Raw genomic sequence first — 13253 nt, 5'->3', positions numbered from 1 at the left:
GCTCATACATCACACTTTATGGTCAAAGTTTTAGGAATACTAACCCTAATGCATAAACCAGCTGCAGGCTGGTGCACTGTACATACAGGCAATGGTTTAGAACAGAAGTGGCTAAGTCAGCAACTGAATTGCATGTTTAATTTACGCTTACTCATTCCATCCATGTGTAGCCACAAGTTGCAGTATATTTCAGGATATATTAAGGGCAACAGCAATAAACTCTCAGCATGTAAAGATTAGGAGAAGTTTGTTTGTGGAGCGCTTAAATTAATAACGACTATTTTGGGTTATGCTTCATCAAAAGGCACATTTTAAATGTACAAGTTCAACTTCTTACTTCTGTATTTCTTCTCTGCCTTTTTTCTCATCAGTATTCTGATGTGCATCCTCTTTTTCTTTCTCCTGAGCTATACGTTGATGCACAATGTGATGAAATATGCAGCACAGCTAATGAAAACATATCTAATTACATCATGGCAATATAATATGTAATGTCTTTCAGCTCCTTTCTCTCCGGTAAATGGCGGGTCTTACATCTTAATAATGTAAATTTTCTCTCTCTCTTCTTTGGCAGATCTCTGTCACTTAACGGGAAACAAAGCCTTTGTATTCAACACAGTGATGAGCTAAAGGTGCGTCCTGACATTTATTTCTCTATTGTGTACGTCTGTGTGTTTGTGTGTTAAAACAAAAGGCCTGTAGAGTGCCATTAAGACATCAGCCCCACTAGCCTGTTTAGCATTACATTTAACTGGCGCTCTTCCATTAATTTTCCACCCTTCCCATCTTCTTTTCTTTCTTTCATTTAGACATTTTGCAGTTTTGCCTCCATCTCTCTCAGTAATGATCCCTATCCTTCATGATTAGTAGAAAATTATTCAAAAATGTTTAGCTTGTATTTGCCTTCAGCAGCTTGTTAAGGAGAACTTGTAAAAATTCATATTTAATGTGATCTCATGCCTGAAAATGTAGCTTACAATGCATTTGCCCTTTGGGCACATGTTCTGAAAGTCACTGTATCGCACACCTCACATCTTCCATACTAAGCATTTTTCTATTTGCCTGGAAAAAGTTGAATAGATTAAAGGCAGATCTAATCGATCGTGAATGTGCTTATCTGTGGCTAGCAGGCTGACAAGCCGATTCCAGAATGGCACAGTCTAATCATTCAATTGCAGGCTGCAGACGGGAAAAAGAGAAATATGCAGAAGGACCCAAAAACAATAAAAACAAATGCTTGAATTATTTGATGAAGCCTAAAAGAACTGAGATGCCATGGATGATGAAGGGCAAGCAATTTGAGAAGCCTGATGGCTTAAAAACATTTACATATTCAGGGTAAAAAAGGCCTATTTGGGGTTTTTTTTAAGGAAAACGATAAATTTCAAAAGTTAAATTTGATAAACCAATTGTTCTGTTATTACTGGACCACAGGGTCTGTATGGGTTTTAAAACTGGACATAAATTTTTTCCTTCATCTCAATCTGCTTAAATTTGCTTTGTGGCTTCCAATGAACGGTGTCTCCAGTCACAACTATTGATTATGCTCGTAACTCATTATGAGCCTTGGTTTCAAAAGGTTTTAGCTATGCTGTGCGCTGATTGGATGTTTAACCTTTTGACCTCTAAATCAGCATCTGAGCACACTTTCTATAATAGAAGACACATATCCAGATGACCTCTTCTGTCACTATGACAATTTATTGACAGGGTTCTCACAATGTGTGCCTCAGCATTATAAAATAAAAAAAACCTGAAATTGCACTAAAACGTGTATCTGAAAGATTCTCAGGTCACACGCAGGTCTCTTTTACTCGCTCGCTCTCTCTCTCTCTTAGCCTATTCCTTCTAAAAGAAAAAAACTAATTTATTCTGTTTTTATATGGCTATATGTCCACGCATGTGGCTGCCCTGGGCTATTTTTTTCAGTTGCTTTTTTTTTTTCTCATTCCATACCAGTTTCACACAGAGAGAAAGCAGGACATTAGGACTAGCATTCATTTTCCCTCTTCACTCGTTTTGCTTTTTTATGATACGGGGAGATAGTTTCTAAATTACACTCTATTTCAGCTTACCGCCAGTGCAGCCACAGAGCTTTGCCTCATCCAAAGGCTTGAGGCTTGGGAGAATTAATCTTGTCAGGCAGCAGAGCTGCAAACTTCTGCTGCACAATCGTCAGCACAACTGTTTTAGGTTCAATGAGACACGTTGTAGTTTCAAGTATTAGTTGGGATTTCTCATGAGAGTCTAAGCTGTTGATGTATACTTTGGCTTTGTTTACACGAAGCGCATTCTTTGACTCAAATGCATATTTTTCAAGCAGAAACTAACAAACTATAATGCTTACAACAGCATCATTGCAGATGAGGTCCAGTGACAGTGTAACAATCCCAAAATGAAATATTGAAGTGGGAATTCCTTCAAAACAATAGCGTAATTTTGCAAAACATCTACATCGCAATGTATTGATAATGTTTTCTGATCAAGTAATGATCTGATTTGCTGTTTACAATACACGAAGTGCACCAGTGGGCTCATGATTGCACTTCTCAGCATTTTTGCTATACGAGTTGTGCATTTGGGTATAATAGACATTTGATCTGGATGATCTTAAAAGCCATGAGCTCATGATCATTCAAAGAGAATTATGTCACCCAACAAATACAAGGATCTACCACCCAAAAACAACCAGAAGCTGCACATCTGACATCTGATTAATTCAATTATTATTATGTATTATTTCCCTTTTTCCTCAAAAGAGCTCAAATGTGTGATTGAAGGAAAGTCTTAACATATTGCTTTTAAAAGAAGCAATACAAGTTAGACAAACTGTGCTCTTAACAGAGAAAAATATAAATGTTAACACAGTGAGCATAGAGTCAGCGGTAGGTGTAACCCAGTACTGATAAGCCATTCCCGGGAGTGTAAAGTAGAGCTGCAAAATGCTGTTAAAACTCATTAACTATCAGGCTCATATATCTTTAAAATGTGACACTGATGGGGGTCTGGGAGGACAGATAAGAAGCAGGAATTCGGGACAAGGAGATTTCTTTCCACGGATTTACACAAACACACACACGCAGAGTTTTAATGTCCTCTACCAGTATTGATTATCCAGCTGTCTGACTGATTGAGAACCAGATATAGAAAATCACACATCAATAAAATACTAAACCTGAAGAGTTTAAAGGCACACCCCTATTCCAGCCTGCAGAAAAACACAAACAGCTAGCGTGCAAATAAATTATTCCCGAGATCTACTGAGCTGCAACAGTGACAGTTTGAGATGTGAGTAAGTAGTGAGTAAACACCTGAAATCTACTTTTGACTGGTACTAAGAACTAAAAGTTCAAAATCAAATATCCTTATCCAAGCTGCTCCATATTGCACACTAAAATAGCAAAATACTGAAGGTTTGAGTTGAGTAATGGTAGAGGATTTGCTTGGTTTGAGTTTTATGGAAACTGTTGGTGAGTGTTCTGAATAACACCATCAGCTTAACTGCTGAAAACAAGCTTGATGAAGATGTATCAGAAGTCCTGGAGACAGACTTTCTCAGCTTTAGAACAGAGTGAGAGGGCTTTTTATCCCCTTTAGATGACACTCTAAGTGACAAATGATGAAACGAGTGTGTGAATTGATTTATTCAGCAAATGGCATAATTGCTCATTTCAATTTATGACATTTTTTTCCCAGTGACACAGCAGACTTGTTATGTGATTTCTGCAGTTTCAGCCACTAAGCATTTTCAGCTATAAATGTTCCTTAAAATATGAATCCTGCTTGTCTATAATCTTGTGAAATAATAAAGGCTGTGTGAGAGCTTGCTGAGACACAAAAACAGAAAGAGCTTTGTTGGTCAAATAATGCGTGCCTACTAATTCTTACTGAGGAGCAGTGGGGTGTTCCTCTTTGTTGCAGTGTGATTTTGTGAGAAAAATCAGACAACTGATGATTGCTTATAAAATAGTGACACAGGTGATGATGCAATCATCAAAGCTTTGGGAACACTGCATCAGGTAACAATGTTTAATTTTGAAGCTTAAGGGATCTAATATCAGGAGAAAATGGCATTTCGGAAGAGAGGGAAATTGCTTTTAGGTGCTCAAAGGATGCAAGAAATGGAGTTATCCTTCAATATGAGATTACAGGCTCGGCTTGATCAACCAAGCCTTCCATCACAAAGCCACCTGCACTGGATTGTCGCGAGAACGAGCGAAAAAAAACAATACCTTATGACCCAAATGTCGTGTTTTTTTGTTTTTTTTATTGCTTTTAAAACATAGATCGCCCATTACGTGTGGCTCAAATGGGATGGGCAGACGGACAGAGGCATAGTTTTATGATTTAGATTTTAAATGACAGATAAATAGATTTTTCCTGATCCCTTAAATACAGACCTTAGATGGCTTTTCATTTTAATTCCATTCTACTCCGCTTTGGCATTTATCTGTTTTATTGTGTCCTGAATTTGTATTCACTGCTCTGTTACAACTGTTTCAACTTGCACAGCTCTTCATTGAGCTGTTCAGCTCTGCATTTCATTGCTCGGTTTCTTTCTCTTGTTCTGTCACTACATTTCACTGCACACCATGCAGAGATCGAATGTAAATATCCTATAAGCATCAACACACATCTCAAAACACAACTGAGCAAAAAAAGAAAAAAAAAGAAAGAAAAGAAAAAAAAAGAGTGAGAAGAAACAGAAAGAATGAGCAGATAAATGTGTGCAAAACCGTGCATCATAAACCCATAAATCCCGGACGGAATCGGAGAGATGGAGGGGAAGAGAGAAGGATGAGAGAGAGAAAGACAGGGATCCAGGGAAATGAGGAATTCAACAACAGAAGAATATGGAAGATTGGAAGAAGAGATGCAAATATGGATGACTGTTAACAGAGACAGAGCTGAGAACTACAAGCAGAGAATGAGATTGAGGCAAAGTGAAAATCAGGAGGGAGCAAAGAAAATGTCAGGAGGCAGAGATACAGAAATACAGAGAGATAGAGAGGGAAAAAAAAAAACAAATGTAAGCCCCCGAGGATTAACTCTCTCATTTCTCTTTGGGGAAGAATGGAAAAAAAGAGGATTTCCACCTTCTATCCTCTCAGGCTCCCTTTGATATCTCTCTCTTTCTGTCTCATATTCTAATATCTTTAGTCTCTATTCATCATGCTGGAACACTCGTTGAGCTTGCCAAAGCACTAGCACACATGGCTAACCTAGCTGGACACAAATCCCTCTCAGTTGCTCTCTTTCTTCCTCTTTTTTTTTCCTCCCTACTGCTTGGCAATTTCACTTGATCTTTTCATTTCTCTCTCTTACCATTATGCATTATTTGTTTCCTCATAATGCTACTTGATTCTCGTGGACTTGAAGCCGGTATTAGTTCTTTTCACCTGCCTCTTTGTTCTCCATTTGCGACTGTTTGGCAGCTGTGTAACTGTTGCACGGGGCCAATAACACACAACAGCACTCATTGCTGTGGTCGCTTTAACGAGCATTGTTAATAAGATAAATTAGCTTCCTGCTGATCCGTTAATGGCGGCTTCGGTAGTCCTCTGCAGTGTACCGATTCACAGCTTCAGCTGTATACATATAAAATTAAGGTTGAGTTATAATGCAGTACCACTAAAAACACACATTCAAAAAATGATAAAGTTTTACCAGTCGAACTCATTGATTGTGTTATTCATGATAAATGATTATCCAAACTACAAAAAAACAGATTGTCCTTACTTGTGAAATATTTTTAAGCCCGATACCAGTATTTGTTTCTTTCAACATACAAAACATAAACGTTTTTCCCTAAAATTATTATGTGCATTAATTTATTTACTTAGTTATGATCTGACCAGCTCTGCTCGGATCAGCCAATGGCTGTGTTTGTGTCATTCCAAGCATGTATCAACATCAAAGACTGCCCTCTAGTCGACGAAATAAACTCACTGCATGGTTGAATGGTGTTTCTCCTGTCTTCTTCTTTTATTTATTTTTTAATTTGATTTATTACCCGTTATAAATACCAATCTAAAGAGGTCATCAAATAGCTAATTTTGGATGATAAATTGATCAAGCTTTACTGACGATTGCTTACTGAAAAATTCAAAAGAAATATACAGAAACTATGAAATTATGCATTATAGCTACTCAAAGTAATATTGCAGAGTAGTTATTGCAAAGACGTGCGCACAGTTATCTTTAAGATTACCTTAAATTTCATCATTATTGTTTATTATTTTCCATTTTGCATTGTCACCTGTTCAGCTCGGTTTGTATCCTCCTGTCACAAAACAAACCTCAGCATGTGTGTGGATCACAGAAGCTGTCACAGTAAAGAGCTGGATGCTTACACACTGCTGTTGAAATTGGATAGAAAATAAACAGTTTTACAGCTGTAGTGTGAAATGGGTTTTAAAGTGAATCTCAAGGCACTGCAGCAATGTCTCAGGTTACTCGCAGTCTCTCCCATTCAACCTTCACCCTCACTCCCTTCACACAAGTTATATACCGTGTCCTAAACATGTGTGTGTGCATATAAAATATTTCCTCTACTGTTTCCTTAATATCAGAAGCAATTTTACCCTTTAATGTTTCTTTCTCGGCTGCGGGAGTCTGTGACAGAACCTAGGACATACCCATTCTTTTTGACTCGATCGCACTCTATCACTACCACCAACTTGTCAAAGTTGGAGATTTGTTGAAGAAGTCACTTGGAAGAGTGACAAATGTTTCTTTCACTGAACAGAATCAACTTTTTGGGAGACACGAGTGTAAATCACAGTTCTCCAAATGTCTTGTATAACTCTTTGTGTTGTTGTGCTTTAAAAACACAACACAAGTTTTTCTTCCACTATACTTATGGTGAGCTCAGAGATCTTTTGCAGTGGTCTAAATCCTTTATGCTAGCTTTGTATCCCCTTATTTTATGTTGGGTTTCTTTTTAAACTTGTGGTTATGTGGCCTCTTCTCTCTCTCCTACCTTTCTTCATTTCTTTGCGGTCATCTGTCCCTGCTCCTCAAGCCTTTAAGAATCCAAAGTATTTTATTTTTCCTTTAGCCTCAAATCGATTCCAGACGCCACCGTTTCCTGCCCTGTCTCTCTTTCTCCTCCTCATTTAGTGGGGGGGAGAAAAGAAACCACACACACACAAAGAAACCGAGTCAGATAGAGCGAGAGGCACAAAGTTTCAGTTTTTCTTGCTTTTTTTTAATGCATTCCTCAAAGTTTACTCCCTTTTCCATTTCTAACCCAGCAGCTGTGTAATTTTGTATTTCTATTCTTACAATGAGTAGAATATTTTCTTGACTAGTCCCTTTTTCTTTCTGTGTTAGTCTTGACATGACCCCACCCCCACCCCGCCATCACACTCATCTGTCTTATCTTTGCCTAGCTCTCTGATTAAAGGATACAGTGACAGTGTCATGAATCTCTTGTGATGTAGATTGTGTCTGACTGTGAACTCTAAACCTCTACAGATGTCCTCAATGACTTGTTTTTGAAGTACTTCAATCCCTTAAACCATATGCGAGCGTGTACATAGCAAACAATAATGGGGCTGTTTGATAGCCGCGTGAGAGAAATATCTGGCTGCATCTGAGGAGCCATTTTCCCGAGTGAGAGATAAAAGAAAAAACTGGATAAACAAAAATGAAAATGAAGCAAACCTGTGAGGCTCTGCTCATGTTTTGTGGCTGAGTACATTTTTAAGTCTACTGCAGTAATTACAGTGTCATTCTGGAGCTGTATTGCAAAGCTATATTTTGCCACAATGGATCCTACTGGACTGTGGCAGAAAACTGAAACAGGAAAGGAATAAAAGGGACAGATGTAGCGAGCCGAAGCAGAGGAAAATATAGAAAGAAAAACAATAAGAAACAATAGCAGAGTGAAAGAAGGACAGGGCGAGATAGAGAGGAAGAATTTGATTGTTGTTTAATTAAAGATTAATTTCTCAACCACATTCATAAGGATTTATGTTTAAATGATTACCAAGACAATTGGAACACAGTTGTCACTGCAAGGTATTTACAGACAGTCCCAATGTCAGAAATAAAGGGACTCGGACACAAAGTTTAAGCCTGAAGAGGGCATTCCCATGCAAACCAATAGCCAATAAACGGTGGTCAGCAGGCTAATTGGAACTGCATTGTCTTGCCTCGAGCTTAACTGCATCTCATCAGCTCGCCCGTTGTTTTACTGTCTATTCTGGTTGCTCATTTGGAAGAGCAGAGAGAGTTGATTGGTTGAGTCATTAACTTCTTTTCACCCTGAAGGATTTCCTTATGAAATTAAAGGCCAAATCAGGAACAACAGAGTGATGCACCCTGCTGAAACATTCACCCCATTATCGCCTTTGTTTATTTTGCCGTTATGATTTTTTCTTCTATAAATTTGTTGTCTTGTTTTATAAAAGCAAGATGTCGACAGCAGCAGCAGCAGCTGTTGTTACACTGTGCCCAAAAACTATGGATTCAGTATTTAATGTACAAGAATGTTTCTAACTAAATAAAAAAAAATAGAATTGTATTGGTACCACAATCAGCTCTTTGCGAGAGAAATTCTCGTTGTATGTTGCAATCAGTTTATCTCTTGATGAACACAGGTTATGAAACTACAAGGCAGCTGTCGTGATAGGGATGAATCAAGTGATTTAAAGCAGCAGAGAACAGTATGTTTAAATGCACAGAACATGACGTTGAAGCGATGTAAAACGCAACCTTCCGCTCATCACAGAAAACATGTTGTGATTGCACATGATTTATAATCATTTTCAAATTAACACGATAAGGAGTAAATGAGGATGCTAATCAAAACAAAAATGTTTTCATGTAAACAGAGTGTTATCTTTATGAACTAAAATTCTTTTGACAGAATAAATTAGCTGTGGATGTGAATCAGACTTAATTAGATGCTAGCTAGCTGAATGCAAAAATCAAAAAAAATATATAAATGTCAGAGCTGTCAGCACATTGTTTTTCTTCTTCATTTTCAGCTTTGTTCATTTCATTCTTGAAATTAACACATGCTACCATGACTTTGTTGTAGCTTCCAATGTATTCCTCTAAGTTCAGTTAATTTTATTCATTAAATGAACATAACTGTGCTACTGCTAACTGTCAAAACACAGAGAATGCCAACAAAGTAAGTGGATCCATATCTTTCTATATTACGAGTATTACGAGCTCTCTACAGCTTTAAAACTAAACTGAAACAGACAGGATGAAACAACAACAACCTACCGTTCAGAAGTCTGCACATCGAAAATATGTTTCTCTATAATTGGTCTAAACTAAGATATGACTCAGCTGTACCCCTATAAACCTGTTACTGACATCCGGTGCAGAAGTGTTATTGGGAGCCATAAAGCAATGATTGGACACTTTGGCTGCTGTATCTTCAAATGATGATGAAGATTGGTAACAGGTTTCTCTCTGCCTGTGGCTGAATTTATGGTCCTGCTCTGGTGTCGTTTGCATGGCTTTCTGGCTACGCAGACACAAGGATCGTGGGAAGAGTTCACAAAAAATAAAGATCAAGTCAAAGCACAGCTGACAAGAACAAGAAATGGCAGAAGTGGAAAGTTTACAAGACTTTTTTAATCACTCTGGTACAAAGAAGTGATTGTATATTCTAACTTCTTGCTTCCTGGAGCAATACCAGAGCAAACAAGAACAAGAAAAATGCATATTACTAATCTTTTCCTCAGATCATTGACCTTTTCTTACAAGCTGCTCCCCAAGAGCCACACTGTTTAATTCCTTCAAAGCAAAATGAGCCCATATTCATTCACAGTGACTCAGCTCTTTCCCAACGATGGCATCAGTGTCCTTGCGGAAGATGTTTTTGTCTTCCAAGAGGAAACAGATCTGCTTCACTGTGGAAATTGAACCTCTGCAGACTGTTCTCTCCATCAAAAACCTATCAAAGCTCCATGACAAGAAGCACATTAGCTTCAGAGAGATGGATACCAGGTGACAGGATTTGGTTGAGACTAATGTTTATCCTTACCAAATCTACTAGCGGTGCATTGATGCTTGTTTTTCCGCTGCGTCACGCACCTCTAACTGTGGAATTATCAGCGTCAGGGATTGTGGTCTGTGCAGCATTCCATGCGTCTTACGCTCGGTCTTTGTGTTGTGTGCCACTCGCTCGTTAAAAGCCACACAAGATCAAATCCAAATCGTTATTGCTCTTTGATTGATGTCTTTCATTCTCTTCCAAGACTTTTCTGTTAAAGCCAAATGTCTCATGAAGCAGAAGCGTTAAGAAAGCATCACATAAACTGCACCATAACGCCATTACATAATGATTCAATTAGCTAATGCATATAATTTAGAAATCCACGTTGTGGATCTCATAGGGCCGGGACAGTCATTACTTCATTCTTTTCCAAGTAATTTGATATTAATGATGTTGAAATGTGGTTGATTAAAGATTTTAAAGATCTGTACATAAAGCAAGTGTGCGTGCGTGTGCACATGTGTGAAAATGGCAAACGTGGGTTCTTGTGGGTGGTAATTAGCACTTGAATCTCACTAATGGCTTAATAGAAATCAGCAGCCTACACATACACATGCACAGACACACACTCAAAGCGAAGACTGCGTCCTTTGTGTGTGTGTGTGAGAGAGAGAGAGAGTTGTTAGCCTCTCATTAATACCTATTTTCGTGAATGCTGAGAAAGCTTTGGAGCTTTCTTTGTAATTGCCTCACCACACACAGACACACACATGCACACCTATTAGTTCCTCTAATTGAAAGGCAATTAAGCCTCAGGTTTCGTGGTGTGAGCTAAACGCTGGGTGTCTGTTTTCAGCACCGCTCTGTTTTTAAGCTTTTAACAGACCACAAAGACCCGGTAACCGAAATAAGATCCCCAAAGTGAACTTTAATACACTGACTCTCTGTCTTTGTACCTTTTAGCTTTCTGTGCACTCACTTCTTTGGCTCTCACTCAGTAATCTGCAGTTTCCATATAATCACACTTTGTAGTCTAAGTAATGTATTGCACATTTTGGGGAGAAATAATAATAACAGGGTTAAATATTTGCAGCATCTCAAAAGTTTGTGTAAAATTCAAACGACGGTTGGACTCAAACACAAACCCTGTTTATTTCTGTTAGCTGTTTTTCTCTCTCCATCTCCCTCCTTCCTCCTGCTCTGTCCCGTTTCATCTCATCTATACTTTGTCTTATCAAATCTCTCCTTGTTGAATATGTCACTTCAAGGAGCCAGAGTTTACAACAAAAAAAGGAAGAAGGAGGAAAAAAAAACTTTACAGTCCAAAGCTTTATGTCTGCCACAGCACAGTGAAGGGATTGATTTGTATGGGAGAGTAGGAGTGGATTTTTACAGTAAGAGAAAATCTCTTTTTAAACCTCCCTTGACCCCCTTTCACATCCCAGCATATATGTGGAAAAAAATGTATCACATCTGGCTCGAATAGCGTGCAGGGTTACAGAGGGGTCCAGTGGTTATAGTTTGGTTTTGGCAACAGTCAACTGTTGTATTTTTGTGGTGTCCTTGAGTGGACCTCCTCAGGCAAGACCTTAAATGTTAATTTACATGGTGCAATGATGACACATGGGGGTGAAGTTGCATTGTTTGTCATATCTATAACACAGATGTCACAGTTAACTATCCAATCAAGCGGGGCAAAAACTGTGTGAACCTAAAATGATTCAAATCTAAAACAATTAAGAGATGTTGCTTTGACTTAGTTTAAAGCAATGAGGTGACACAGTTTTCTGCTGTGACGGCACCTTGTTTTCTGTCAGGAGGCTAAACACCATGGCGAATGACACCAACATGGCAAGAACTAACAATGACACAGTATCTGTGAGAACACAAAAGGGACAAATGTCGCCTTCGGGCTGTGATGTGGGTGCAAGCAGCACATTCTGCATCCACTTCTGTTTCATGCCGGCTACTTAGCTAATTCAGACATAATCCTTTGGTGTCATAGCTCGGGGATGGCCGCTGTTGACCGAGGTCAGTCCAAAACAGCGACTTTACAAATGCGTGTCTGCATCTGGATTACATAGAAGTTGCACAAGTCATTGCAGCTAAAATGTGCTAAAACTTCAAACATCGTGCCAACAGAGTTTGTCACAGTCAACATCCATTGTCTTTACATGCAAAGATAATAATTAAAAAATGCCTGACTGTGCGTCTTCTCTTTTTTCTTTCTTCGATGATTCAGACGGCTTTTGATTTACAAAACCACGCTGAAAGGCTTTGCCCAATGTGAAAAGGGAAGCTGCCGCAAAGGGGAAAAAATACAGCACATATAAACCTATCTCATTCCTTCTCCTTCATTCCTCGTGTATGTCTTATTCCTTTTGTTCACGTTTTTCACACGAGGAACAGTGAGACCATTGTTTGCCTACACCTACCCAGCACAGGCAATACGTGGAGACACGGAGGAAAAGGCGAGAAAAGACCCACACTGTCAGCTACATGCACAATCACAAACCGTGCACTACGCTAGAGAGAGGTGTATATACACCTTCATACACGAATGAATCACCTTTATTGTCACTGACCCTTAGAGAGAAAAGCAGTGAGGGAAAGTTTGAGAAGACCAAGGAGAAAAAAAGTGGGGTCAAGACTATTTTTTCCCCTCCCCTATACTTCACAGACGTTTTCCAATGTTCTTTTGGCTGCTGTCGACGTTTGGCTTACAAAGGAGGGAAGGCATTGGAAGCACAGTGCAGAGAAACAATGACAGAGTGTGAGGAGAAAGGAAGAGGCAGTGACAGAGAGAAAAATAAGTACATACTCGGGTTTTATTTAATGGTGACATTACAAAGACAAGTCTCCTGTGTCTAACACAGCAATACAATGATTAATTACAGCGGCTGAGAAGTTTGTTTTGGGGAAATGTTTAATGAAATTGTGTATTTGTCCCAGTTTATGTTTCCATTTTTACTTATCAATGTCCAACAAAGGAGTAAAGCTTTCCAATGACTCGATAAAGTAATGAACTTTCATTTATTTATTTACTTAGTTACTAAAGATTTCAGCATCGACTGCTTAAAGTACTGCATTACATTTATTACTGTGGAGTAATTGTTGCCTTTCAGCTCTTTACTTGGTGGAAATCTCTTTTGTGCCTCGCTTCAGTTCTGGAGGTACTAGCTGTGATTCCAGTAGGGCAGCCAGTACAGCTACTCTGACTAAAGAGACACAGCATGAGAAACAACCTGTGTGCATGGAAATAGAGAGCGAGAGGAAAAAAACACTTTTT

At 38.7% G+C, this 13253-nt stretch overlaps 1 protein-coding gene across 2 annotated transcripts in view; it reads left to right on the top strand.

Moving 5' to 3' along the window:
- Positions 1 to 13253, top strand: part of cdh11 (cadherin 11, type 2, OB-cadherin (osteoblast)) — an 87612-nt gene that overhangs the window by 38146 nt on the left and 36213 nt on the right. The window contains exon 2 of one of the 2 annotated variants that reach the window (XM_026191194.2): positions 575 to 632. The exons of the other annotated variant lie outside the window; for it this stretch is intronic. The gene's annotated coding sequence lies outside the window, so the exon portion shown is untranslated. The remainder of the gene's footprint in view (positions 1 to 574; positions 633 to 13253) is intronic. 2 annotated transcript variants of the gene reach the window in all.

The sequence above is a fragment of the Astatotilapia calliptera genome, chromosome 13, assembly GCF_964374335.1.
Source record: "Astatotilapia calliptera chromosome 13, fAstCal68.1, whole genome shotgun sequence".
NCBI classification, from domain to species: Eukaryota; Metazoa; Chordata; class Actinopteri; order Cichliformes; family Cichlidae; genus Astatotilapia; species Astatotilapia calliptera.
The sequence above is the reverse complement of the archived record's forward strand: the minus strand, read 5'-3'. Positions and strand labels throughout refer to the sequence as shown.